Source organism: Lissotriton helveticus, chromosome 8, assembly GCF_964261635.1.
Source record: "Lissotriton helveticus chromosome 8, aLisHel1.1, whole genome shotgun sequence".
Classification (NCBI taxonomy): Eukaryota; Metazoa; Chordata; class Amphibia; order Caudata; family Salamandridae; genus Lissotriton; species Lissotriton helveticus.
The window spans coordinates 955,208,579-955,215,886 of record NC_136069.1 but is presented as its reverse complement, the minus strand read 5'-3'; the positions used below and the strand labels follow the sequence as shown (position 1 = coordinate 955,215,886).

The 7,308-nt window shown below is 42.0% G+C and overlaps 1 pseudogene; it reads left to right on the top strand.

Moving 5' to 3' along the window:
- The first annotated feature begins 2,442 nt into the window (after positions 1–2,442).
- Positions 2,443–6,250, top strand: LOC144773833 (uncharacterized; annotated as a pseudogene).
- Positions 6,251–7,308: the final 1,058 nt, after the last annotated feature.

Here is a 7,308-nt window from a genome sequence, read left to right as displayed (position 1 = left end):
AAAATAAAAGCGTTTTGGACTCAGGAATTGTGGTTGTGTAAGAGTTTGTGTCATGGTGGCAGGCACAGTTGGAAGCAATGTCATAGCAGAGCCACTGGAAATTGTGCGATTTTGCAGCAGCTGCATTTTCTGCATAACCCATGATTTGCCTCATTTGCCACATAATCCGTGATCTGATGCATAATCTGCAGATTTTAACGAAAAAATGTTGTTGCTAGCTTAAATAATCAAAAGTTACTTAAATGTGGGGACAGATGTTGCTGCGCAGTAGAAGACCCTTCATGGGATTCACTGGTCGCTTTTCTGTTGCTTATTGCAGTTTAAGGGTGTCGAACTAGTACAAATGGGGTTAAACTAGAGCAATGATTATGTGAACGTGTAAAAATAGCAAAAGAATATGATCACAAACTGTCCCGCGTTATGCTGCGTGATTTGTCTTTCCTTTGTCAGCTGTGCCGTATAATTTGGTCCTACCTGTCACATAATTCTAATGGCCTCTGTTTTATGACAAAATAGGGCATATTGGCGCATGGTTGAAAGCACGTGAGAGGAGTCAAATTTTCACTCTTGAATGTATGTGCACAAAGTACCTAATAACATAATTTAGATTACGCGATGGGAGTAAATTATGCCCAGACACAAAGGACTCTGCCTCTTAATTTGGGTAAACATGTATTTTCTAATGCTGCTGAGAGAAAGCATGCACTCGAGTTCTGTAGCGCTTGAAGCCACAGCAGCCCCCCTCCCGCCCCCCCCCCCCCCAGACTCACTCACAACCCTCACACTCGCCCCATCCACATACAAACCACCCACAAACACCACTCAATTACAAACATGAATCCTAGCATTCACACACACCAGTCAAGAGGAAGGCGGGGAAGAGGCACCCAGCTTACTTACCAGTTTTGAAAGCTTCGGTCGCCTTGGAAACCAGGGACCAGCCGGAGATCGGAATGCAGGCAGGCACGATGAAAAAGCAGGAAGAAGCTTCCGTCGCCTTGGAAACCAGGGAACAGCCGAGATATTGAAATGTAGAGGCAGCCACGAGGAAGATTCACGAAGAGGACACCAGCAGCAGCAACGAGGACGTCCAGGAAAGGGTTCAGGAGTGCAAGGCAGCAGGAACACGCAATTATTGAAGCACTCCAGAGGTAGGGTGACCAGAATTTTAAAGCCAAAAACGGGGACATTTCCTAAAAATAGAAGAAGGACTACAATTTTACTTCAAGCAATGAGAGCGCTCCTCAGCAGAGAATTACAGAACAGGCAGTAAGAACCTAATTAAAATGCAAAGTTTAAACCCAGTAGCTTGCCTGTTAATTAAATTGCTTTCTTGAAACAACTGCTAACAATCCCTGCTTTGTAAAATATAAAAAACACCTCCCACAGTTTTTAGTCGACCCCCGCTAAAAACAGGGACATGAGCTAAATTTCTTGAAATCTGCTGGGACAGCTGGTCAAAAACAGGGACCGTCCTGGCAAAACGGGGACGCCTGGTCACCCTATCCAGAGGTGCATATTTATGGCCTCAGTTCACTGGCGCATTTCCTGGTTGGCACCTGCAGTTTGTTTGATTGGAGGACAGGCGTCAATGACGTGTATTCTTGAAAATGTCCTCCAATCAGAACGCTCCTTGAGGTGCACTGCTCGGAATCCAAAACGTAGAGTAAACGTTTTGGATTCCAGATTGAAGCAGTTCAAGGCAGAGGTGCGACGGAAAGGCGTGACCCCCTTTCCTAAACTCCACACCCCCCCTGGGGGTCGCGCCCCACAGATTGAAGATATAGGCAAAGTCAATATCTCTAGCTAAATAAATACTTATAAGGTCCCAAAGGCAAGACCCATTGGGTATGCAGGGCTTGTTTAATATCCTCTAGGATCTTTGAGTAACCTGATCTCAAATGTGATTGTTGCAGTCGTACTAGTCGATAATATCTACTGTTGCTCCAGCGGCAGCAGAAGGGCAATGTGGATGGCCCTTGAAGCAGTCACTGGTAGGGTCCAATATGCAATTAAAGTTGCCTCCCCAAATTTGCGGAAGATCAGCCACTTTAAGTAGGCGGCCGAGTGAATGGCAAAATTGTGGATGATCGTGGTTGGGGTCATATATATTCATTAACTTAACATTTAGTCCTTCTTTGTGGAAACAGGACATGTAATAATTAAGCACACATGTCTGACCTTCATTTACATGACACCCTGCTCGGAAGGGTTGCCTAGGGTGACTTATATGAAATAAAAGGGGATTTTGAGGCTTGGCAAGTAGTTTTACATGCCAAGTCGAAGTGGAATAATACCAGGCGAGGAACTCAAAGTATCGTCTCTGCGAGAAAGACCCACAGCTCAATTTCCATATTTAAAGTGTATTTCAATCTGTACTCCACAGTATGTACATCTGTTAAATGTGCAAATAATTATTCAAGACTATTGGAAGCAGAAAAAATGATGCAAGTGAATGAAGGAGGACAACTTAGAAAAGGAAAGAAACGTGGGCCATACAAAAAATGGTTATTAGAGGTAAGTGTACTTTATAAAACATTACACTAAATCAGTTCAGAGGACTCTTCAATCTACAAAACACATTTACTCACAACGGCCAGTAACCTCAGAAGACACTCTCTTCTATAATGACAATTGTATTAAAGTCTGCTTTCTACACTAGTCACTTTCAACTGAACATTTGCCTCAAATTGCATAGAGGTTTGTGTTTAGAGATTAGGGTGATATCAATTGTCCAATATACAGTGACACTGAGATGCAGTAATAGTACTTCAGATGGCTCATCTTTCTTTTTGAGGCAGCAGTGTGAAACAGGCTTCCTTGCAATGAGAATGATCTGCTCTGCATGATTTTTGATGTACCCTGCTGATTTCTTTCTTGTGGTCATTTAGTTAGGCAAGCCCTTAATAGAAGAAACATGTCAGTAAGTAAATAAATGTTATCTATGCACTTCATATATTACTGTAATCGTCTTCAAATTCATTATTAACCTAATAAGTCACCAAACTAGCTTCTCTGATTTTACTTTTAGAAGTTGCAAAAAGTCCGGTGCTACACGTTACCAAGTGCAAAATTGAATTAATTGTTTTTTTTCTGCATGAGAGTAGACAGTACATTTCATTAAGGAAGCAGATGACAACATTATACAATATGCAGCACCAAAGAAAGTAAAAGAAGGATCCTTGCAGACTTCAAGCACAGCAGATGACATTATCCCCAAAGGTACAGTATGAACTTATATACTCCCTTTTATACCACTTGCATTAACAAGTTGATGCATGAAAGTATATAGTTTGAAAGCACATCACCTGCAAAAATGAAGGTCCTCATCAACCCACTTTGAGTTTCTGCCACAGAAAATGTACTTGGTTACTGACACATAATACATTTACAATCCAATTAAATATATTTTGCTTACTAAATGTACAATAACATATTTTCCTTTGTTATAGTTCTTCATACATCACCTTCTGCAGAGCAGTGTACATTGCATTCCGACAACAGTACAGCATTACCAGATTATACCCCACAAGTAGATGACACAGATGAAGATCCAATTGACGCTGTTTGGGATACACTTTGTAGCAGCTTAAAAGGTGAAATGGATGCTCAGCTTAAAGATGATTTAATTAATGACTCAGATTCTGGTTTTGAACAACTAATGGATCGAGTTGGATATACCCTTCAAAATGAGTACGAAGAAATTAAAATTTGTACTGATCAAACTAATACCACAGATGAATCATCACCTATTTTTGAGGGCTCAAACAAATGTTTAGGGGTGGTCATACTATTGCTTTGTTGCTTTATTATTCATTTTCGCTTGAGTGATGAGGCAGCTGGCTATATGCTGAATCTCATCTATTTGCTCTTGCCACGTGATATTAGAATGTTCAAAACTATGTATCACCTTCACAAACACATCAAAAAAAGTGTTAAGGCCCCAAATATTACTTACTATTGTGCCACTTGCTATACACATGTTGATAAAAACACTCAGACCTGTCCTAACCAACATTGTTTGAAAGATTTTATTCAAAGTGACTCAGTGTCTTATTTCATTCAGCATAGCCTAATTGCACAGTAACAGACTATGTTTAGGCGAAAACATTTTACAGAAAAGGCAAGGAAACATCAATTTGATCACTATATGGAGAATGAGAACAAACAATGAAAGATGTATATGATGGGGAAATGTATTTGGATTTATTCAAGAGATTCCTGAAAAACCCTTACAGCCTTTCATTTGCAATGAACACAGATGGTGTTCCTGTAGTTAAAAGTTCCAAAATATCAATGTGGCCAGTGTACTTAATGGTAAATGAGCTGCCTGTATCTCAAAGAAAGCTGCGTGAAAATATATTACTGTATGGTATTTGGGTTTCCACAAAAAAGCCAATAATGTGGTCTTTCTTAAAACCATTATATAAGGAACTTGCACAGCTGGAAAGTGAAGTGTCATTTAAAGATCATAACAATTGTAGTTTTACTTGCCACGTCACACTTCTGACACTCACGTGTGATTTACCAGCTTGTTGTCTTGTTTCAAACAGTGCCCAGTTTAATGGGAAGTTTGGGTGCTGGAATTGTCTACAAGAGGGTGAAGTGACTGTGTTTCAGGATACAGGCACTGTAGAGTATTTCCTTACAATGCTGAAAACCCAAAAGGCCCACCAAGGACACTCAATACTATTAAATCTGATGTAAACAGTGCAATGGCTAATATCGAGAGTGGACTTTCTGATTAAAGTGTAAGAGGGATCAAAGGTCCCATGTGGTTCATGTTTTTGAAACACTTTTGTGTAACCAGAGGGTTTGTGATTTATTACATGTATGGTGTCTGTAGTGGCATTATGAAATTGTTGATGACCATCTGGTTCACTAAAGAATATAAGCATCATTCATACTCTTTTTATGATTAAGTCAAAGTAGTTAATGTCTATTTGAAACAGATAAAACCCACTATGGAGGTTAGTAGAGTTCCAAGATCTGTTGATGAACTACCATATTGGAAGGCCTCAGAGTTTCGAAACTTTCTTTTATTTTATGGAATGCCTGTGTTAAAACATGTTTTAGATAGATCACACTATTTACACTTAAGGGGCCAGATGTAGGTAGGCATTTACCGGTCGGTAACGGCCGAATTCGGCCGTTACCATTCGGTAAATGGAATTTGAGATGTAGGGGGCAGATATTTACAGAATCGGTAAATTTACCGATCGGTAAATTTACCGATTCTGTAAAATACCGAATCGGTATTTTTCCCGATTTGGTAAATTTGATATGTAGGTGGGACTCTTCTGAGTCCCACAAGCCTTACCGAATCGGTATTTTACTATCAAATTCAATTTGATGGTAAAATACCGATTCCGGTGTGCATGCACATGTGTGCATGCACACCTGTGCCATATGACAGGCAGACCTGCCCTTAGGGCATGTATGCCTGCCACATGGCACCCGAACCTGTTTTGGGGGTGCTAGAGGGTGTCAAAGTGACACCCCCTGCACCCTTGTGTAAATACCGAATCGGTAATGCCCATTCAATCCTCTGGGCTTCAAAGCCCATAGGAATGAATGGGCATTACCGGTCGGTATTTACCGAATCGGTAAATACCGAATATTACCGATTCGGTAAATCCACATCTGGATTTACCTACATCTCCCTCCTTCTATTTTACCGATTCATAAATACCGAATCGGTAAAATTCGGTATTTATGAGTCGGTAAAATAGATTTACCTGCATCTGGCCCTTGGTTACTTATGAAAGCAATTCATAAGCTATTAAATGATGACATTAGCCAGGAAGATTTAAATATAGCAGAACAGTGTTTACTTTTGTATGTGCAACTGTTTAATGATTTATATGAAAAAAGATTTTTAACAATAAATGTTAATCAATTCGTCCACTTAGTAGACAGTGTAAGAGTAACAGGGCCGCTGTTTACTGCTAATTGTGTTGTTTTTGAGTATCTTAATGGTTTTCTTTTACAACATGTGCATGGTACAGTAGGCATAGAAACACAAATTCTAGATGCAGTAAATGTGATACAAGTAATATCTGTATTAATGGAAAATCATTTGCCTCCTGATAGTATTGAGGCTGAATTTTACCAGAGTATGATGTGTTCATATAATAGAAAGAGACAGCGATACTTAAAAATAGAAAAATGCATTTACTTTTTTTTTCAAATTGTTTTTATTAACTTTTTCGCCAATGAAAAGCTGTCACAGTACATCATTTGCTGTTAGAGGTGTTACAACAGTATAATCATGCCAATGGGCTGTATACAATAATCTGTGAATACGCGTATTGGGGGCACCTCAGATTCTGTCCATATGTGTACCATGAGTCCCCTCGAGGCCAACCCACTAGTGGTAGTCGTGGGGAATAGCAAGGAGTCCTTGGCGCCATACGGTGAATTCGCAACATACAGTGGCGGGCCACAGACACCTGTAAGGGATAGGTTCATCGGGGCTTGGTGCTGGGAAGCAGCAGACGACAGAGTTCTGGTATGGGAATAGGGCCGTGTAATGTGTTGGTTTCCCCGGAGTGTCTGCCAGCCATCCAGTATGACAGCCACAGGAGTTGCGCTGCCAGGAAGTACGACTCGAAGGCGGGGGCACCCAGGCCCCCCTGTGTGGTGGGTAGCTGGAGCTTGGCGAGGGCTATTCTATGTCAGCCATTACCCCACACGAGTGTGCTCAGTAGCCTGTCCAACTCGCGGAATGAGGTTGCTGGGTGGCACGACCGGAAGGTTGGTGAAGTAATACAATAGTCGGGGGACGATGACCATTTTGCTACACGACCGATAGGGGCCAGTGGGAGGGTTTTCCAGAAGACCATCGAGGCGCGGATGCTGGCGAGAACTCTACGATTATTGCCCTCGTAAATGTCGGCGGGCGATCGATAGAGGCGGATCCCCATATAACGAGGGGCGCCCGTGGTCCAAGAGAGGCTCTGCGTACCGATCCGGACTTCCTGAGGATCAAGGGAATGGTGCAGAGGGTACACCACTGACTTCTCCCAGTTCACTCGGAGGCCAGATGCCTCCGCAAACTTGGAAAGGATCATCCATATGGGGGTGAGGTCCTCGGTGAGGTCCTGAACTTATAGTAGAAGATCGTCCACATACATAAAGACGCAGTGGATCGAATCAGCTATGGGAATGCCCCAAGCTGTGCCCGCCCGGCGAAGGCGGATCGCCAATGGCTCTACGGCTTAGGCAAAGATCAGTGGCAATAGGGGGCAGCCCTGTCTGGTACCCCTCTCGACACTCAGCAGGGCCGAGATGTATCTGCCAAGCCTG